This window comes from Lactuca sativa, chromosome 7 (assembly GCF_002870075.4).
Source record: "Lactuca sativa cultivar Salinas chromosome 7, Lsat_Salinas_v11, whole genome shotgun sequence".
Lineage (NCBI taxonomy): Eukaryota > Viridiplantae > Streptophyta > Magnoliopsida > Asterales > Asteraceae > Lactuca > Lactuca sativa.
The window spans coordinates 7130055-7153860 of record NC_056629.2 but is presented as its reverse complement, the minus strand read 5'-3'; positions in this window follow the sequence as shown (position 1 = coordinate 7153860).

Below are 23806 nucleotides of genomic sequence, written 5' to 3'. Positions count from 1 at the left end.
CTTTTATAGAGGTTGAAGCCTCGCATTACAGTGGGCATAATGTTCTACGCGGGGTGTGGTGCGAAACGTCACTGCATGCGTCATCGGAGCTCTTGAGTGCGAGGCGGTGCATGCATCGGGGTACGCTGGGCGTACTCAACTACGTTGGGCGTAGTTCGGATTAGATCAGTGACTCCTTCGGATCCGAATTAAAGATTAATTAATAAATATTAATCATTTAAAAACTTCAGAAATTCATATCTTCTTCATACGAACTCCGTTTTTGACGTTCTTTATATCCACGCGTAGGTGAGACTACGCTCTACAACTTTCGTTTAGACTCCGTCGGCTAATTTTTACTTTATTTTTAGTAGGCCGGGACAGGAAAAATCTGTTATAAATTCATAACTTCTTCATATGACATCCGATTTCGTCTGTCTTTTCCCCAATGCACTACTATCAACGAGATCTTCAATTCTCGTTTAGATTGTTTCGACCAACAATCACTCAATCTCAAATTCGAGTTTCAGGCTGCATACTGCTAAGCTGAAACTTAGAAAAATTATAACTTCCTCATACGAAATCAGATTTGGGCATTCTTTATATGCACGCTCTCAGTTTAACGAACTCTACAACATTCGTTGAGATCACTAGGGCTAAATGTCTCTTTATCTTAATTTTGTATTTTACGTCATTCAGCGTCGTGCTGATTCTGTCGCGAAACTTCGACAGATCATAACTTCTTCGTTATAACTCGGATTTCTGCATTCTTTATATATTCGGAAACCTCGTTTCAACTACTACAACATTATCCATAGATATCGGGTTTATCTAATATTTCATTTTGACGCTTATTTTCATACTTAATTCAATTAAGTCACACAGTTAAGCACAAAACACATAATACTTAAATAATACACTTCTATTATTTCAAAACGGGTTACAAAGGTTAACCTAGACTATTATATCAACATTAATGACAAGCCCAGAAACACAGGCGTTACATGTATGCACTAAAAGATCCTCATGGAAGATGATTGTAAGCCTAGGAGGGAAGCTCAAAGACGATTAAATCCTCCCATGATGGAAGTTGTCAAGAAAGAGATAATCAAGCTACTTGATGCGGACATGATTTACCCGATTTTCGATTCCAAATAGGTTAGTCCAGTGCAAGCGGTTCCCAAGAAAACAGGAATCACAGTTGTTAAGAATAAAAAAGGAGTAATGGTACCCACTCGAGTTCAAAATGGATGGAGGGTGTGCATTGATTATAGAAAGTTAAATTCAAGCACACGAAAATATCATTTTCCTCTTCCTTTCATCGACCAAATGCTCGAGAGATTGGCGGGCAAATCTCATTATTGTTGCCTCGATGGATACTCAGGTTTTCATCAAATACCCGTTGCCCCCGAAGATCAAGACAAGACAACCTTCACATGTCCCTTTGGCACGTTTGCCTACAAGCGGATGCCATTTGGATTATGCAATGCCCCCGCCACATTCCAAAGATGCATGGTGAACATTTTGTCCGAGTATGTTGAGAATATAATTGAAATGTTCATGGACGACTTCACAGTGTATGGCAATTCATTTGATGAATGCTTAGATAACCTTAAGAAGATTTTGAAAAGGTGCATTGAGAAGAAGTTGGTGTTAAACTTTGAGAAGTGTCACTTTATGGTCAATCAAGGCATCATCTTGGGACACATCATCTCCAAAAAGGGAATTGAAGTTGATAAAGCCAAAATTGATGTTATCCAAACCATTCGTTACCCAAGATGTGTTAGAGAGGTGAGATCTTTCTTGGGCCATTTATCAAATATTTCTTGAAGATCACGCGACCGATGTGCCTCCTTATCTAAAAGGATGTTGATTTTGACTTCAATGTTGCATGCCAAGAAGCCTTTGACAAACTCAAAGACTTGCTCACCTCCGCTCCAATAATCCAACCTCCAAATTAGGAGCTTCCTTTTGAGATTATGTGTGATGCAAGTAATTTTGCCATTGGAGCGATTTTAGGTCAAAAGGAGGGCAAAGCATCACATGTCATCTACTATGCCTCTAAAACCTTGGATAATGCTCAAGCCAATTATTCCACCACCGAGAAGGAACTTCTAGCCATTGTATTTGCCTTGGAGAAATTCCGGCAATACCTTCTTGGGACAAAAGTTATTGTATACTCCGACCATGCCGCATTGAAGTATCTCATGACCAAGAAAGATGCCAAGCCACGGTTGATTCGGTGGATTCTTCTTTTACAAGAATTCGATCTTGAGATAAAGGACAAAAGTGGTTCCGAAAACCTAGTTGCAGACCACTTAAGTCGGTTGAATATTGGTGACTCCTCATCTTCTATCCTTGATGAATTCCCGGATGAACACCTATTCTATAATTCAAACACCATTCCATGGTATGCGGATATTGTGAATTACTTGGTTACTAAAGAAATTCTTCACGCGTTTACAAAGTACCAAAAAACCAAATTGAAGAGTGATTCCAAATACTATGTGTGGGATGACCCTTATCTTTGGAAACATTGTCCGGATCAACTAATACAAAGGTGTGTTCATCAAAACGAGGTTGAGTCAATTTTGAATTTTTGCCATGAGTATGCATGCAGAGGAAATTTTGGTAAAAAAAAACCATGCAAAAAGTGATCGAATGTGGACTCTATTGGCCAACAATGTAAAGAGATACATATCTATTTTGCAATAGTTGTGATAGATGTCAAAGAACGGGAACCGTATCCATGAGGCATGAAATGATTCAAAACCCTATCCTCATTTGTGAGATCTTTGATGTATGGGGAATCAACTTCATAGGCCCATTCCCCGTTTCTTTCGGTTATACTTATATACTCTTGGCGGTTGATTACGTCTCAAAGTGGGTGGAAGAAAAGACTACAAGGCATGATCATTCTAAAACTGTAATTGACTTCTTGAAGTCAAGCATTTTTGCAAGATATGGTGTACCAAGAGCTTTGGTGAGTGATAAGAGCACTCATTTTTGCAACAAAATGATGGATGTCATGATGAAAAGATATGGTGTCACACACTGGATATCAACCGCTTACCATCCACAAATGAATGGCCAAGCCGAAGTGTCAAATAGAGAAGTCAAGCAAATTCTTGAGAAGACAGTTAACACTACATGAAAAGATTGGAGCTTGAAGTTAGAAGATGCATTGTAGGCGTATCGGACTATCCACAAAACTCCAATTGGCATGTCTCCATTCCGCCTCGTCTATGGAAAGTCTTGTCATTTACCGGTGGAATTGGAACACAAGGCATATTGGGCAATTAAAAAGTGTAACTTCAATATCGAAGAAACTGGGAAACACCGAAAGATGCAACTGCAAGAAATCGAAGAGTTGAGGAACGAGTCTTATGAAAATGCAAGCATCTACAAAGATAAGACAAAAGCGTTTCATGACAAGCACATCGCTCGTAATCATTTTATTCCTGGCCAAAAAGTTCTTCTTTAACATTCACGCTTAAAGCTATTCCCGGGAAAGTTGCGATCTCGATGGCACAGACCTTTTATTGTTATAAAAGTGTTTGATCTCGATGGCATCGCTTGAAACCATTTTATGAAGGCTTTGACATGGGAGAATTTGACAACATAACATTGGAAACTCTGAATTACGAAGGTTGACGGAAACAGGGCTAAGTCTTGGCAAAGACGTTAAATAAATGCATTGCAAATAAATAATCTCCACTTGAAGTTTTGGGTGTTTCTAAGCTTGAAGTTGGTCTAAAAATAAGCATATGGAAGTCTTGCAATGATCTTGGTGAAGTTTGAAAAATGCCAAAAATTTGAAATCTGTGCGGGTGCCCGCGCAGCCTTTGCGCGAGTGACCCCCAGCCGCGCAGATTTCGAGCTCCAAATTACTCCCGCATGGGGTCGAATCTGATTAGTGCGCGCGGCCTAACTCCACCCTCACAGCTTCTTGCACGGCTAAGAAGAAACCTCCATCTCGCTTGCGCGACCAACCCATATGAGCCAAACCTGAACCGCCCCGCCCGATAACCCGATCCATACCCGAAACCGACCCGCCATTCGACCCGATACCCGGCCCATCTAACACCCACCTTTATCACTCCTTAACCATCGGATCCTCCTTGTGCCTCTCTTCCCCAACAGCCACAGTGAATGAAAACACGTCGGCGACGTTGAAGACGCCACTGCCGCCTGCTCCAAGCTTCGGGTTCGTTGCCTCCTCGCCTGCGTCCGCCGCCATCGCTAATCCCTCCACCTCCTCCAGCAGAGCCCTGCCACAGCGTCCAACAGTTTCTGATTTCAAAACCCCCTCATCACCGGAAAATCGAAACTTACCAACTACTGCCTCACCGCTACCTATTTCACCAACTCTTCCTCCCTACCCTCATCCCCACTCGATTCCGACCATTCCCAGCCTCGCCACAGCCTTCAATCGCCACCACCCCTCACTCGCTGGTAAACCGAATAACCTCTGTTCCGCTACAACCTTCCATCAAATCAACATTTTTCTTGGGGCATTCTTCATCAAATCCTCTCGGGCACACCGATCTATAGCACATTTGGCCAAACTACCTCGCCGAAAACTCTAGCTCCGCCGCCGGCCGCCGTCTATCGCCACTGCCGCTAATTTTGAAAAAAAATCAAATTTCTTGTTTCTCATCGGAGTTTCAAAAGATTCAATCTTGCGGGTCAAATTTAAGCTTGGGGTGCGATTTAGCGGATTTCTTTTCGGGTTTCGACACTCGAAGTTGGTACATTTCCTTTAATTCTATTGCATCCAATTTCTAATTTCAATAGGCTTGTGCGATGCATTAGATTGATTAGAATTAGACTTAGTTTGCTTTGAATTGATTGAATTACATTGAATTGTGCCAAATTGCAAATTTGGAATATTTGCCTAGTTTATATTTTTGCTATTTGGTTTGATTGGATTGGTGTGAGGCGAGTGTGAGGGACAATTTTGGACAAGTTTTTTGTGTTTGTTAGGTTCTATTAATAGGTACAATGGCAAGGGACAAAACCATTCACACCACTCATGGTTCTTCCCGTGAAGCTCAATCCTCGGGGCCACCCAAAAAAGTGTCAACCGACCATGTTGATCGTAATGGAAACCTTACCCTCACTAGTTCACAAATCAAGCAATTCAAATCCAACCTCCAAAAACGTGCAATTAGAGCCACCGAATTTTACCATCAAGACTCAATGATGCACCTTGGCCTTGACGATTGCTTGCAACAATTGTTCTTCAACATCGGTTGGCAGGAGTTCCTAACTCTTTCCACGCGCACATATAAACAGCCCACAGTAGAGTTCCTCTCCACTTATGCACGAGATGACGCGACAAAGGTGCTCACATTTAAACTCCAGGGTCGGCAGCACCAAATCACCTGTGACACCCTCAACCCTATCATGGGAACAAACGACACCTTCAACACCGACATCTATAGCCATCAGTGGAATCGATTCAAGAGTGTGCCTAATGTAGAGTTTTGGACTCAAATAACAAGTCTTTCAAACTTCAGTCCAAGTCGACAAAAAGATCCTTACATCATCCATCCGTGTTGGAGAATCATCCACCGAATCCTTTCAACTTCCATCTTTGCTCGTCACGAGCCGAGACAAATCAACACAGTCGAGCTCTATTTCCTCTATTGCATGAGCCATCTGCATTGGTCTTGCCCCAGTTTCGCCACCTTTTTCTTGGATAAATGTGACAGCATCCGCACGAAGACCACTGGCGATATTTGCATCGGAGGTTTCATTACCCTAATTGGTTTGGGTGTGGGCCTTCAATTTCCCGAGTCTGAGTATGTGCCAATGGATGACCCACCTCTTTACCTCCTTGACTGCATAACTCTCATCCGGATGGAATTACTGATACCTCATCCTACCCGCCTTAACCATTTTTCTTGGCTCAATCATGTCAAGGAACCAGTTTACATCTTGCCTAATCCTAGCATCTCTGCCTTTTCCACCAACGACCCTGGAACTTGGTTCTTGCCTGACGAGTTACACGATGATGATGATGACATGCAAGTCGACAATTCCGATGTCGGTAGTCCATTTGAAGCCGAAGACCATTATGACCTCCCGATCCGGAAATTGCCACCACCTTATTATGATCAGCCCTTGGGATCACACTTTCAACCACAACATGAGCACCACTTCTATCGGCAACACAATGATCCCGATCCCGAGCACGGATTCCCTCTTGATATCTACAGTCAGCTTGCTTCATTGCGCCTCCAGGGTAACCGGAATACAACAACCATTCGCCGCATCGAGGAGCAGCAAGCTTGCGCCAACAACTACATGGAGGATCTTTGGTATCATTTTCAGCCCAAAGGCGGTTACCCCCTCATGGGCCTCGTCCAGCTTGATCCCGATATGATCCTTCCTTACTCTCATCCTAAGCATTGAGGACAATGCTTAATTTTAAGCTTGGGGTGAGGTATTCTTATATATATATATATATATATATATATATATATATATATATATATATATATATATATATATATATATATTGCATTTAGGTTGTTTATAGTTGCATTTAGAGTAATTCATTTAGGTCATTCATAAAAATTTCAAAAATATTGCATATTTTATTTCTTTATTTTCTAATTTTCATAATTTTTAGTTGCATTCTAGTTTAATTTCATGCATTTTTGTTCTCTCTTATCTTCTCATCCCTACAGGTACCATAGCGCCAATTCATAAGTATTGAATCATAGATTGGTCCCGGGTCTTGATATGGAATTCCTTGTATTTGATAAGTGGGACACGTTTTGGGCCTCACAGACCACTTTGAGACCGCTTGTGTGGGGGTCAGATGCAGGTAGTTTGATTGGGTCTAGGTGCGGAGGGATGTGGTTGGTCATGCCAATGTGTGCGAGCAAAGATTAGCATGGTAAGGTATTTTGAAGACATTGAAGATATTGAAGACTCGCATCTTGGTTTTGGGGGGAGTACCCCTTAGTACTCCCGAGTCTCATCCGAGCCTTACTTAGTTAAATTCTCACACCTTTTAAGATATGTTATCTTTTTTCTAGGGGTCTAGAGTAGATAGTTAGATAGATTTTGTTTATCACACCTTAGATTGAGGTGCTTGATGAACTTTGAAGTAGGTCCCCCAATTCACATCTTTTGGGATCAAGTTTTTCGGTAACACCCATTTTTGAGTCATATCCCACCCTCTTTAGGTGATCTTGGCACATTGTCAATGATCATTAGGTGTTCATGTTAGCCTCCATCCCATATTATATGGTGAAATACTTAGACCTTCTAAGAAGAAAACACAAAAAATGAAGAAATTGGAAAAGTGAAGACAAAAAGAAACAATGAAGAAGATTAAAGAAAAGAAATAAAAACAAAGAAGAAAAATGAAGAAAAAGAGCAACACAAAAAAAAGAACAAGAATCCAAGTTCGAGATTCATGCAAAAAAAACGAGAAAGCTAAATGTCAAGCATCAAGGAGATTAAAGACCAAATAACAGAAAATCAAGATTGAAAATTTGAGTTGTTAGGTTTATATTTAGGTTAAGTATAATCTTTATTATTTTATTTTATTTTTGATTTTTTTGTGAGAAAAGGCCTTGACAATGAGACGGTAAATTGTAAAGGACAGTACAAGGGAGAAGCCTCTGAAACCAGATGTTTGCCCGGAAGCCGCACTGCAAAACCTTATTTCGTACTATACACTTTAGGCTGACAAATATAGGAATCATAGTGTTTGAAGAGGCGTCTTTCATTCATGCGCTATGGTCTACATTGGTGATTTAAAGTTCCCCCACTGGGTGCATCTCTGTATCCTTTGTCTTGCACACCGCGACTACAGCCAGTCGTGATCTATTCGCCCATCAAGTGGTTAAGAATATGGTTATTGGCTCTAAAGCGGGGAACATTTTGAAGATGCGTAGGGTCCATGAAGGACTAATTCTGACCATGTTGACTGATGTTGACCAAGTTCTATGGTACCCTTTCTTTTTCCTTTTTAGTTTAGCTCATCCCGAGCTCATTTTAGACTTTTTCTAAATTGAGGATAAGTTAGGTTTAAGCTTGGGGTGATTTGATAGCTTATTTTATTTCCTTATTTTTATTATTTTATTTTAGATTTTTAGCTCTTTTTATTAGTATTGCATTGTATATTCTTTATTTTCTTTATCATGGATCGTATTGGGGACTTTTTATTTTGCATGAGGAATTTTGCAGGATTTTGGAGCTCATTGTGGTAGCGGTTTGACTGGAGTTGGGCTTAGTGGGCTTTCCGATGCATTATTGGGCTTGGCGGATCCACCAAAGAAGATTTGTGCTTAAAAAGAGAAAGGCTTGGATGAAGTGGGCTTGTGAAGATGGATCTTGGATTTTTATTTTGGGCTTGGAGCAACCATATTTGAAGCTAAAAGATGATTGGTTGATTTGAATCACATGGATATGGAGGGGACCAAAGGAATCTTTATAGTGGAAGGGTGGAGTGGAGGAATGAGGAGCCAATAACATTACAACAACACTTGCGTGAGTGGAATTTTCGTTGCACGAGTACCCGCGCAACTGCCCAGTTTGGGCATTTTGGTCATTTAGCACACCATAACCTTGGGGGATCATATCTAGCAGCCATCACTTCGATTTTACACCATTGGAGAGCTGAAGAAGGTGATTTTGGAGCTTGAAACCCATTTCTTTTCATCTTTCCAAGTCATTGGTAGTTTCTTTACGCAATTAGACTTTTGTGATTGTTATTTTGTTGCCACGAGTGGCTAATTTCTCTATGTTGGTTAACTTTGGTTAAAACCTTTGAATGTTTGTGGGTTTTTGAAGGATTCATGCAAGATTATCAATTATCTTATGTTTATGGTTCTAGATCATATTTCTTATGCTTGTTTAATGCTTTGATCATGAGCTTGGCACTTGAATGAGCTATTGTTCGTTTATTTCTTTGGGTTTGCATTGAATCATTGAATTAACTTAGAACAAGGGCTTGATGATGGTAAAAATCATCTCTATTTAACTTCTTGGCTAATTAATTTCTTGGCTTCAACTGATTTAATTAAACTCTTGATCTTCATTAAGAAGGTGTGTTGTGGGCTTCCCCAACCTCCATACCACATAAGAGGAATCTTGGCATATCATGCTTCATGATTGCTATAACCAATTTGGGATGAATGATAAGTTTCATGTTGAATCCTAATGATAAACACAAAAATGTTCATTGTGTTGAATTGCCTTAGTTAACCAAATCTCTCCAATATTTGAGCATCTCACTATCTTGTTTAATTGCAAGTTTTTAGTTATTCAAGTCTTTTAGTTTTCAAGTAATCAAACACCCCCTCCCCCCCCCCCCCCCCCTTTTAGTTTAATTGTAGTTAATTAGTTTATTTACAATAGTTCTGTTAGATTGCATTAGTAATTAAATACAACTATTTCCCTGAGGATCGATACCCCTTTTTACCATTATAGTACGTTTTATTTGCAAACAAAGGGTATAATTTGCTTGGTGGACTTGACATCCCACCATGTATCTTCGGAAGGTCGTAACTTTTGCATACGAACTCCATTTTTGACGTTCTTTATATCCATGTGTTGGTATTTACGAGCACTACAACTCTCTTTTAGACTCCAATAGCTAATTCTAAGTCTATTTTAAATTCCTCTTATTATAGAGATTTATAGTGTTCGGTTTATCATAACTTCTTCACGCGAAGTCAGATTTAGACGCTCTCTATATTTTTGGAATCGTATGGACGTATACGTTGATTTGTATCATAAAAGTTCATACTTATATTAGAATTTATCACAAATTACATAGTAAGTTTTTCACTTTACTAGTTTAATAAAATCACATTACATGATTAGCATAATCACATGTGATTGTTATTGACCTATTTTGACTGGTGTTACATGCGGTCCTCAGAACCTCCCATCGCATCATGACCTCGATCTTGGCTGGGTCAACCAAGATACCCTTCTAGTAGACGATATCCACCAGGAATTGCACCTCGCGCAACCAGAACAAACATTTGGAAAATTTGGCGTAAAGCCTCTCCCTCCTCAAGGTCTCCAACACATCCCATAAATGTTCGTCGTGCTACTCCTTGGTCTTGGAGTAGACCAATATATCATAAATGAATACAATCATATACCGATCTAGCATCGGCCTGCAGACTCAGTTCATGAGATCCATGAACACCGTCGGTGCATTGGTGAGCCAAAGGGAATCAAAACAAACTCATAATGACCATAACGAATCATGAAGGCTGTCTTCTATACATCATCATTCCTGACCCTCATCTGATGGTACCCCGATCGCATATCGATCTTGGAAAACCAAGATACAGCCTGAAGCTGAACAAAAAAGTCGTCAATCCTCAGAAGTGGGGAACGGTTCTTCACCGTTAGCTTATTCACCTCTCAGTAATCAATACACATTCTGTGTGAACCGTCCTTCTTCACAAACAGAATCGATGCTCCCAACGGAGAGTTGCTTGGAGGAATAAAACCCTTGTTTAGCAGTTCCTAAAGCTGCGTAGACAAATCTTGTATCTCTGGTGGTGTTAGGCAATACGACACCTTGGCTATCAGAGCCGCACCAGGAACCAAATCAATCCGAAACTCCACCTGCCGCTCGGGAGGAACTCCTGGTAAGTCCTCATGAAACACATCTGTAACAGCCCAAAAATTTAGGAAAAATTTTTCATTTAATAATTAGAAATCACATTTGTATTTTTTATCTAAGACTCCATTACATAACATATTGTTCAAAAGATCGGAGTATCCAAAACAACTAGTGCGTAAATACTGGAGAGTGCGGGCTGCGCCATCAAGCCAGGTCGTTGCCCTTAGAACCAGAAGTACCTGAAACACCCAACAAAACTGTAAGCACATGCTTAGTGAGTTTTCCCGAAACACATAAAACACATAACTACATAATTCCATGTACATATATACAAGTTTGCCATGGACTCCCTCCATGGTCTTCATATGGAATGTCATGGGCTACCCATATGGTCTTGTATCTAAGGGACATAGGCTCCCCCCCCCCCATGGTCTTGCAAACAGCCATGGGCTCCCCTATAGTCTTCACATAAGTCAACACATATACCAATTAGCAAAACCATTACATACTCAATTACAAAAAAAATCATAACAATTAATGGGTCGGCCTTGGTGCCTTCGACCCATGAGTGTAATGAGAAGACTCACCTCAATCTGCTGAACAATAGCTGCTCGACAACCAGACCAAAATCTCACACCGAACAATTATACAAATAATCCTAATTAGAATTATAACACAACCTAGCCAACAAGGCCCACAATCCTAAGTTCAAATCCCTCCATGAGGGCCCAAAAGTCTTTCCTTCACTAATGGGCCTAGGGTTAAAGTCTAAATCTATAATGGGCCATATGGCTTAATAAAACACATACATGAAATCAATAGCCCAAAGCAATTCTCAAGGTCCAACATATCCAAACAGTCCAGGCCCAAAACTAAGTGAAGTCCAATTGGCCCAAAAAGTCCACGGAAGCCCAACTCCCACAGTTGAGCGTACGCTCGACGTACATCAGAAGTACACTAAGCGTACAGGTTGGTACGCCCAACATACAAACGGATAAAGCACATCCTCCACTAAGTGCTTAATACATGAAGACAATACGTTCCAATTTCAGATCTAGGTCGATTAATGAGTCCTAAGGCATAAAGTTGGCAACTTTATGCCTTTTCATGCCATATATGGTCCCAACAACTCATTCTAACCCATTAAGACCTTTACAAGGGTCTTAACTCATGAATGGAGCCATAGAACCCATCAAGTTTGCATTTTTATGACATAATCAAGCTAAAGGACCTTAGATATATCCTTTCTAACCTCTAGAGTGGCCCAAACTCCCAGGAGATGATTTATGAGCTCAAAAGAGGACTCTTAGAAAACCCTGGCTCAATAAACATCAAGGATTAGCAAAGAGAAAGCTTTTTACCTCCATAATCTTCCTAAGCTGCTCTAAATGCAAGGTCCAAACGCTTTTCCCACGTTCAATCTTTCTTCCATTTCGTTCTCTTTGCTCACACACCAAAAATGAGGTATTTGAAGCACTCACAAGCTCAAGAGGCACACACAAAGTATTTTAGGGTTTTAGGGTCATTTGAGAGTGATGGAGGCCGGTTATGGTAAGGTCCAAATGACTTAAGGACGTTTAAATAGGTTACAAGTCCGAATATTAGGGTTTTGGTCTTCAGCCACGTACGCCCCGCGTACGTGGTACACCTCCGCGATCAGCCTTCCTCAGTATGCTAAGCGTACCCAAAAGTACACCCAGCGTATGAAGGGACCAATTTTGCAATGAAATTTCATTCAAAGGGAAAGAAAGATAAATACATGGATTCCGATCGTTAAAACATCGGGGAAATCCCGAACAATGGGCACTCCACTCAACTCTGTCATACCCTCGACTCTAGTGTCCGCAACATAAGCTAGGAACCTAGAACAACCCTAATAAAGATATCTCCTGGCTCTCGCAGTTGAACAAAGAGTCGGTCCATGCGTAGCTCTCTCACCAGGAATAACCAGTTCTCCACCACTTGGGGTTCAAACTCCCACCAACTGCCACTCGTAATCAATCATGGTCACATTGGGGACCAACCAATCCATCTCGATAATAACCTTCGTTCCTCTGAAGGGAATTGACACCATCATTAATCCTCAATGTGGTTGGTGCTGGCGCCGCCAGAGCTCCCCCTGAAAATCTCGAACAAACGACCTTTTTATGACCGCTTTGATTGCAATGGAAGAAAATCATAACACTCATGGGGCAGTCCCTATTCATGCGGCCCAACTGGACACATTAATAACAACTTGAACCCGCCGCTCGGCATGCTCCACTGTGTGGCTTGCCACAACAGACCCAACCTTGATGACATCTATTGTGAGCATTAGAAGTCTTGGGCCTCTTCACCTGGCCTACAACTGTTTGTACCTGCTCTGACTTACTGTTCAACCGAAGCTCCAACTCAATCTCCCACTCACGAGACTTCTCGATCATATCATTCAGGGTTCTGCACCATGAAAATCTCAAGAACTCCCTGATATCCTCCCTCAACATGTCATGATACCTCGTCTTCCTTATCTCACCATTTGTAGTATACCGCGAGACCAGTAAATCCTTCTCCTTGAATTTGGCGGTAGTCTCCACCACAGTCTCAGTAGTCTGGAGATGGTCCTAAAATCCCTTTCTAGCTGCTGCACCTCAATAGCTGGTGCAAATTCCCTCTAAAATATCTAGACACAAAATCCTCCTAGGTCAAGACTGCTACTGTCACTAACCCTACTACTTGGCTAACCTAATCCCACCAGTCTCGTGCTCGGTCCCTCGGAAGGTAGGATGCAAATCCCACCTTACCCCCCTCAGGGAAAAAAATCGTCTGTTGAGCATTCTCCATGTCAGTGATCCATTTTCGACTAGCGATGGGGTCGTTATCCCTAAAGATCTCAGGAGATCCGTATGCCTTGAACTCCTAGAATGAGGGAGCTTGAGCTCCTAAGCCTCTCATCTATAAGCTCCATAATACCTTCTTTGACGGTACCAAAAATCACAAGAGTAGCATCTAAGATACCGCGATTAACCTTAGCTGCAATAAATTCGCAGAACCTCTCATCAGTCAGTTATGTGCCTAAGCCAGAACATGAACCGATACCAGAGCCAAAACCTCCTCGAGTAATCATCACCATGCTCGAACTAAAATACAAACATATAAATAATCAATATAGGAATTGAGGGGGAAAATCTCCCTACACAGGCTACCTTAGAGTCTCCAGGTCTGCTCTCATCTCAGGTATAAATCATGTGTTTCCAGTAGTACGGGACCAATACTACCTTCCACACCTACCTGTACCATCCCCAAGAGTCTTCCTGATTCCTCTAAGTCACCACACTAGAACTATATACCATTCCTATGCTAAACAACATACAATCCTAGACTCTCCTAGGAATCCATAACTCCCACAGCTCGTAGAACCGAGAATCTTAATCAACACCGCTGGTTAACTTATGCATGCAAGTTATACATAAAATACGATCACATAGACTATCAAATGATGATTCTAACCTAAGTCCACAAACAAACAAGGAACAGGAAATGAGGCCAAGTCGATCATTCTAGGGCTATACAATCCTAACTGTATACAACTTTGAAAGCATACACTTAGCAATTACTGAGCCGATATTAATTCCAAGTAATAAATAGCATCAAGTTCCACTAGGCTATAAGGTATCACACAAATCAGACAATTCTATCATATGATCCCTGACGGTATCCATAGCCCTAATCTAGCATGTAATTATCATATCAAGCATACTACTCATAATACAAATGTATGGGTAATTTGGAACCACTTACTTAAGCTCGTCTGATTGCACGCATCACACCCCTTCATCTTAATAAAAAATCTTCTTGGAAGTTTAACTTCATTTTTGTTAAGAAAAATTATCATTTCCTCAGATTGAGTTCTGACACACCTAAAAGTGTGGCTGAATCCCTCAAACCAAGGCTCTGATACCAACTTGTAACGTCTCGAAAACGGTAGTAAAAATTTTCATTTAAAAGTCTATCAAACCATTCATTAATTATTCAAAACTAACATCAAGTCATAATATTAAAAATATCAGAGTATAATTATTTCAATTGTGGAAATCATGAAGGAGGATGTTGTGCCATCACATTGGGCCCATCCCATTTGAACTGGAAATACGCGAAACCATAAACATAAACTGTAAGAACAAAGCTTAGTGAATTCCTCAAAATACCACATACCCAAAACACATAAGTGTCATGGGCTACCCCATGGTCTTTCCTTGTAATTTTGAGTGCCAAATCCCGATCTTACATACAAGTGCCATGGGCTACCCCATGGTATTTCCTTGCAATGCCGAGGGCTAAATCCCGGTCTTACATATAAGTACAAGGGGCCAGATCCTGGTATTTTGTACAATTTACAGGGGCCAAATCATGGACTTTCATGCAAGTATTATAGAGACAACTAACATTCCACATAACAAGTAATGGGTCGACATTGGTGCCTTCGACCCATGGATATAGTGAGAAAACTCACCTCAAAGACAGACAGAAAGTTGAAACAACAAGCTACTCTAAAAACCACGCTACTGGTCATCTTTACAAATAATAATGTCCAAAACTCATACTACAACTCAAAATACCCAAAATACCCCTATGTCAAACTTAGTCCAATCCTAGTCAAAGTTGAAAGTTAAAGTCAACGGTCAAGATGGAACTTCCATGTCATGGCCATCCTTGGCCACATCGTGACCTTCAAAGGACAAAATACATGCGAATCCCCCAGACGCCATGTCGTGGCAGACTAGGCCACGCCATGGGAACTGGATCTAAAATGTCATAATGAGTTAAGTCGAATCCTCCAATTCCAAAGGTTCCAAAATCCAGATCTGATTATTTCTAATGCCAAAGAAAGGGTAAAGTTGCCACATTTATCAATTGAGATCCACCAAGAGGTCTAGATATTAAGTCTTAGATCCAAAAAGGCTAAGAAATTGCAAGGACTTATCAAGAACCACTTAATCCATTGAGTCTTAAGTTCAATTGCTTCAGAAGAGCTTATAAGACCAAAACCATCCTAAAGTTTCATGTTTTTTATATTTACATGTCCAATACAAGTCTTGGACTCAACTTAGGTCAAAAATGAGATTTTATGACCACAATGTTACGCATGTCACAAACCAACCATCCAAACTTTAGATCCAAACCATGAACTACTCCCAATGATGGGTAGATTCATAAAGTTGCAACCTTTATGTAGTCTCTCCATCCCATCCAACAAGATCAAGAAAGAATTGGACAAAATACAAAATCTAGCACTCTATAATCAAAAAGTTTGGAACTTGGGAACTTACAAGAGTCCAAAATATGCACAATAAGATGGTGAGAAGAGTTTCTTGTTGAATCCAAGTCTAGAAGTCACCTCCTTCTTCTTCTAATCTCCAAAAATCAACACAAAAATCTTAGAGAGCAACAACGGGAGTTAGGGTTTGCTTGGCAGCTGAAAGAGTGTGATGGAGGCTGAGGGTAAGCAACACTAACCATCACATTTCCTTAAATAGGATGCAAATTCTGGAATTTAGGGTTTCTCATTAAACAATTGCCACATTGTGACTGTAGGCTACCATGTCGTGGCGGCCATTTAAAATCCACGACACATCAACCCTCACCACGTCGTGGGATGCCTTCACCACGACATGGTACCGCCTAAAATCCAAAATTCATAAATTTTAAATACCTCCATGGGTCCGGACGTTACACAGATGGCTCTATCAAATCTATGGCTCATACAAGGATAATAAAGTTAAGTCGAAAATGATTATAAAGGATTTATTACATGTACTAGAGTTTAAGTGCAACTCTTTATCAGTTAAAGCACTTGCTACTTCTACATAATTGGGATTCATCTTATATCCAAACTATCGTATTTTGCAAGACCTTGTAACTAAAAAGGTGGTGGTAAAAGGGAAAGTTGCTGGAATTCTTTACATACTAGATATTACTAGTATTGTTTCTGTTGAATTAGATTCTAGCAATATTACTAACATAGTGAAAAATCACTCATGCAATATTGCTAAGAATATGAATAAGGATTCATTTTCCATTTGGCATCAACGATTAGGACATTCTTCTTAAAATGTTTTAAAACATTTACAGTTTATACCAATGAAAGAATAAAATTATCCATGCATACCATGCCATCAATCCAAACAACATAGATTTCCATTTCCTAATAGTGAGTCCTTTACAAATGAAATCTTGATACATGTGGATCTTTGGGGTCCTTACAAATGCAAAACCATCACAGGAGCATCTTATTTTCTCAATATTGTTGATGATTTTTGAAGGGCAACTTGGACTTTCTTACTTGCTGATAAGAATCAAACCTTTCTAACCCTATCTAATTTTTTTGGTTTTTATTTCAAATCAATTCTAACACATCTGTCAAAATCATTAAATATGACAATGGGAGTGAATTTGTTAACCAAAATTGCCAAAAACTCTTCTCATTATTGGGAATTCTTCATCAGAAAACAACCCTTTATACTCCATAACAGAATGGAAGGGTCAAAAGAAAACATCAACATTTGTTACAAGTTGCAAGAGACTCAAAGATCTAGAAGGTACTTGGATAATAATTCCCCTGCTAGCAAATAAGAAACCAATTGGTTCAAAATGGGTGTACAAAGTAAAGTTAAAACCTGATGCTACTGTAAAGAGACTCAAAGTGTGTGTAACATCCTACAATTTAATTTAAAAATAAAATAAGGATGTTATTGGTTAAGATATGTCAAATAACATGTTAGAGTTAGGAAAATGAAAGAAACGGTAAAGACTAATAAAATGCTCAAACTAGAGGAACCATAAGTGAAAATTTGAGAAAATAAGATGCAAGCATCCTTCCCTCATTCTTGTTGGACATATTTTGCAAGGAAGGGAGAGAGCTAATGGTGAATGCTTCATTTCTTGACATTTAGGGCTTGATTTAAGAGGAGAATTGGGAAATTAAGCAAAGAAGAGAGGGAATCACGGCTAGCAATATAAAACTCTTCTCTATACCCTTAAAATTTGAAGTTGTGAAGAGGGTGAAACCCCAATGTCAAATTTAGTAGGATTTGATGATTAGCGTTTCGATTTCTAAACCCCTTTGGGTGGTTTGGATGATTCCAAACACAAAACAATCATTTCATTGATGGTTTTGATGATTTGGGTGAAAAGACAACTAAGAACCCTAGAATCTCAAATTGAATGATAGTGTATTTGGGTGTAAAGTTATGATGGATTCAATGACCTATATGATGTTTGACAACAATAAACCCAACGAGAATGATCAAACTCATCCATGATGGTAGAATCATGTACAAGCTTGAATGGAAAGGGATTTGGGGACATTAAGATAAAAACCATATAATCCATTGTAGTTAAGCAATTAATAAGTAAAGGAAGTTCATAATCATGAATGGATACTCTTAAAATGGATTTAACTAAAAACTCAAGGTGTTATTTGATCCCTAGATTGATATATGGAGTTAATGACCTTAAGGGAAATATGGGAATATGGAATGGAATGAAGGATTCCAAAGTTATACTAGCTATTTGCAATGATAATTTTTGTGATAAAAAGTAACTAGTAACACGCATTTGAGTATGCAACAAGTAAGGAACAAACTTTGTAAAGTTTGGAATGCTCAAGTGAACAATAGACAAGTTAGTTTTTCTTTTGGAATTTTAGGATTTATATGATCTTAAAGGTTTCAATGAACAATTAATGGATTAAGTGGAGTGTTTTAATATGATAAAACACCTCCTAAACATGTGTGGGAACCTAAATAAATGGTACAAAGTGAATAGGAAAAGGGTCTTCAAGAGCTATGCAAAGTAGAGTGTTATATTGAGAAAATTCGAGGTTTTTGTGTGTGCAGACCTCATTAAATGACCGTGTAATGGCAACGAAATCACTACAGGGGCAGTGTAATAACCTGAACAATGCCACATAAATATTTTGTAACTTTTTCATACGAACTCGGATTTACATGCGATTTTCTCCTATGTTCATATTTTTACATAAGGAATGAGATGAGACAATAAAATTTAGTAATGGAACCCATGAGGGGTATTTTGTTTATTTTAATGACTTGTTTGTATATTGTATAGGTTGTGTCTAAGGGTGATTGCTTGTGAAGTTGATCTAGAAGGGAGTAGCAACCTTTATTGGTGAACTAGGTGAGTACATGTGGACTTTTCCTACTTTGGGGTACATGGATAAGTATATAAATATCTTATGAAAATGTTTTAAAAAGCAACATATGTCTTTGAAATGTACATCCTGCTAAAATGTCCAGTTATTTATGCTACAAGTTAAGAAAGTATTTAAAGTGATATGTTAATAGTAAAAGGAAAATAAGTAAAGATGAAATGAAAACTATCTGCACCATGATGCCTCATAAGAGGTCTAGAGGAATCTACGGGGGTGGTACCTCCCCTTCATGAAATAGATGTCCTACATGGTGGGCTGATTCCGTTCTTTCCACCTTGTTCTTGGAAATGGGAATGGAAAAGAAATGAATGAAATGATAAGATAAGATAAGAAATGATATGATATATTCTGATATGTATGAAATGTTTTTTTTATGGAAATGATTAAAAATATTTTATGGTATAAAACCCACGTAGCTCACGAGACATTTTGTCTTATATATCTCTTTTTAATCTCATGTATCTAAGGTGATACCTAAAAGTGTGAAGTGAGTCAGAAGTAATGAAGTGCATGGGAGACTAGCGGAGCATAAGTTACATTTGCTTTGATCTTGTAAATCCTAGTTTTCTTGTTATGGTTTATTTGATACAATGTTCGTAACTCCCAAGAAATTGTTTTGAAACAACTTGTCTATCTCTGATGGCTTGTTAAATGATTTTTGTTGAACCTTATTTTTGGATTAAACCATAACTTTAAATTTGTTTGAAAAATATGGGGTGTTATAGCACGTTTGGTAGTAAAGGGATACAATAAAACATATTGCATTGATTATCTTGATAACTTCTCTCTGATTGTAAAAGTGGTCACTATAAGACTTCTTCCTTCCTTGTCTACATCTAAAAACTAGTTTTTGCACCAATTATATATCAAGAATGAATTTATGCATGTATATCTTGATGAAGAGGTGTGTTTGTTGCCTCAAGAGGGTTATGGAAAAGCCAAGAAGGGAGAAGTATGTAAACTCAATAAATCACTATTCGAATTGAAACATGTTAGTAGACAATGGAATATTGAGTTTTTGTAAGTCCCTAATCTGCCCGTGTATCAGTCAGATCCGTTTGTTGGTGCGGAATCCCAATCAAACGGATGATGTTAGATAAAAATAGAAGAGAAGAAGAAGAAGAATATGATGAATCTATGTATGTATTGATATGAATTATAATCCAGATACAAAAGATTCACACACGATTTCTCTCTCTGGCCGTAAACTACTTTGTGTTCATCAAGTCATCAATCTCTACTCCTCACCCTAACACCTCTATTTATACATGTTGGATATGGACCGGAAACAAATGGGTCGTAAATGAGTTTACGGCCGTAAGGTGTTTACGGCCGTAAACTCAGCTGTAAACTAGACCGAAAATTCATAAACTATTACACAAAAATATAATTGCCCAGAAAAGTAAAGTATAAACCATATTTTGACCCAACAATCTCCCCCTTGGTTTATAGCTTTCTTTTCTTAATGACCCAACAAGCTCCCCCTAAAAAGTAGCTGGCTCTTCTTGTCAATCTTCAATGAGAGCTTGGCTTCAGCTTTAACCTTCGATTTCTTCACAGCATCAGGATGAACATATGAATCTTCAATAATTGACTTCATCTTGAGCGGTTGGGTTTTTCTTCAGAATTTGACATTGAATGCACGTTTGGTGAGGAGGCTTGACGTACTGATTCTTGAAAGATGGCGCATTCAGCTTGAGAATCTTCAGAGAGAACATCAGAGAGAACAAATCTTCTGGATCACTTTAGCAGGTACAAAGATAGCAGCAGACTGATTGAGGAGGCTTCAATGCAATCCGTCACATAATCTTCAATTTCAGCTTCACCTTGCTTCTGGGGTTGAAAGATTGAATGTTGAAAGAATGATCTTCATTTCCTGCTCCTTCGAATGCGAATTCTTCGATGCTCACGGACGAAGCCTTTGGCTTAGAAATCTTCAACACAAAGTCCATGAGTCTTATCTATACATGAAATCACTATTCAAGACAAAAAAAAAACTAAAAGAAAACTTAGCACACAAATTAAAATAGAAACAAAAATATTTTTGGATTTTTGATTTTACTGAACATGAAATAAAACAGAAATAACACTATTTTTTTGATTTTTAATTTTTTTTTATTTTTCTTTGATTTTTGAATTTTTTTTTTATTTTCATTATTTTTAATTTTTAATTCTCCCCTAATATTTAAATTAGAAGAAACTATGAAAAATTTAACAAAAATAAAAATAATATCTAACTTTAAGAGTGATTTGGGATCAAAGTTTTTAGACAGCCTTTATCCACTTTTCGGTACCTTCCATATTCACATCTTTGTCTGGTCGATCGTCGGTATTGTTGTCCACTTAAACACGAAAAATTTGTGACGGATTTAGGATATACTATTTGTTACAAGACAAGGTGAACTTAAAAACCTAAAATTTATATCTGATCCTATTTTCTTAGATACTATATCTTAAGGACCATTCATCTGACGACGAGCAGGGATATTGTTGTCCACCTAAATTGAGCAGCGAGATCTATAGACAATCTATATGTGTTCAATTTTAAGTGTACTAGAACGTGTTTCCCGCTTCCTGATATGCCCCAGCCATCAAGAACTTCCAGAGTACTCCTTACACCGGGTGAGCAGACAACCATTCAGAGAGAGAAGAGATTCAGAATTCTATTGCTAATTACTTCAGAGGGGTTGAGAAGAAGAAGGTTGCATATGCTGTGTACCAGGTCGGATTAGAAGTCGCGCAAAGGAGACAACATATGGCTAACAGATGAGAAGTATTTCACACACACACACACACACACACATATATATATATATATATATATATCCTGCAGAGAAATAGAGTTGTATATGTTGTGTACCAGGTCAGATTGGAGGTCACGCAAAGGAGACAACATATAACTAATAGACGGAAAGAAAGAAAATGATATTCTACAGACCTAATTTATCGGAATTTACCAGTTGCCCCATCCAACCGGAATTAAGGACAGAATCTGCACATCGAGGAAAAGTTAAACCATTGTTCCAAGTACGGGTTCATTTAATGTGACGAGTAGATTCCCATATATATCTCCCTGCTCAACCTATCCGAGCGTCGTATTGTCAGGTTGAATGGATCTAACTAGGTCAAGATTTGTCAAGTCTATAAATTTCCTAAGTTCAACTCTCCCTAGTCAAGTCCAATTAAAATTTTTCGTGCCTACCGACGCATCAAACCAGAGCATAGACCCTTCAACTTTGGGTACGTTACGCAGACTCACGTTACCTGTTATCACATTATCATATCACTTCCCAAAACAACTCCCTCAATCACATATCATTATAGACCTATTTTTGATTTTCTAATTTTCTAATGTTTTTGGGTTTTTGAAAATTTTCTAATTTTTGTTTTGTTTTTATATTCCTCCCCCTGAATTTGTGCATAGGAGAGAAACGAAAGTTAATGCGCAAATTTAAACTATCCTAAAACAAAAATTAGTCTTTAAAGCGAACCGACTTAAGAAAAACACAGGAGTATAGAGAAGAAAACGCAAACCGTAAGTCACCGATTGAATTTGCATCCAGAAGGTCTGAGAACAACATGCATAAACTCAGAACAGATCCGAAAATTCTTCAAGTCATTAAGCATAAACCCTGTGAGTGATCACTTCTTTTCTTCCCTTCCCGCAGAGGACACATTCTCCCAAACAATGTTCTGAGTGTTGTACAGTTGAGAGATGTCTCCTATCATGTGCCTGGAACAGCCACTACCAACAAACCGAAGTATGATGATATGCCTCCATGGCTGCTCCGACACAGAGCGGGATTAGTTGGTCTTTGGAACCCAGTCCATTTTGAAACTGGGTCGACCTTTGTCATCAACGCACGATACCCTCTCCCATGACATATCCTGCTTGTCACAAACAGAATAGATACAAATATTAGAATCGTTAGTTGATTTGGGAGATTGAGCCTTTGGTACCCATCTATATTCGGGTTTAACCCATTTCTTTTTCGATCCGATGGGTGCCTCGGTACTTGCTTTTGATCTTGATGTCGACTTCCGAGATGACTTTGACCTAACCGGTCTTGGCTTCACATGAGCATCTCTTGAACTGGGCTCGTTGGCTGACATTTCCTTCTTGCCCTTGGGATTCGGATGCTTGTCCTTTGGAGATTGATTCTCGGCCTTGGGAGTTACATTCTTGGCCTTCTTGGCATTCCAGTCGGCATTGTCTGAACGTGACCTTGAGGGGTTTCCTTTGGAGTATCTCCCTCTTGGCACGTTCTGCCACCCTTGTGCATAGAAGGGAACATATGCGCGATTTGGGCAGTTTCGGGCAATGTGTCCAGGTGTTCCACAGTGAAAAAAAGTCCTTTTCTTCACTGGGAAATTGTTTCTTCCTGCCCCTGGTGGCGTATCTTTGCCTTGTCTTTTGTTGTCCCCACATGCACACTTGCCACAAGAACTCTGTTGCACTGGAATTGGAGGCCTGTATTTACTAACGGCAGGTTGATTAGAAGCAACAGATTTAGAGTTCAAGGGGTCATTTGTTTGTTCAGAAGAACTCTCCTTGTTCTCATCCTCTGCTACTTTACATGCGCATGTAACAGAAACATCAGTATTGTCAACCTGAATACCTCCCGACACAAATCAAGCTGGTTTGCCGTATTTAAGATGTGCCTCCCTGTCAATTTCTTCTTGTTTCATAGGGATGGATGTGTAGTTATGATTGTAAGGAGGAGGTACACTATCATACCCAAGACCCTTGCTTTGATTTTCTTTGAATTTTAACTGGGTCTCATATAAGGACTCGACTGTCTGACTTGACGCAGTATAATTTTTGAAACTGACATCAGTTTTTCCACACTTAATTTTTAAAGCGTCAAGTTCTTCAGTTACAGCAGCAAGTTGACTCTTAACATAATCATAATTTTCATTGTTGTTGTACTCTTCCTGAAGTTTCCTAAAGTCCTTGGTTTTTGCTTCTAATTCAGCATTCAGGGGTTTCTGTCGTTTCCTGAGTT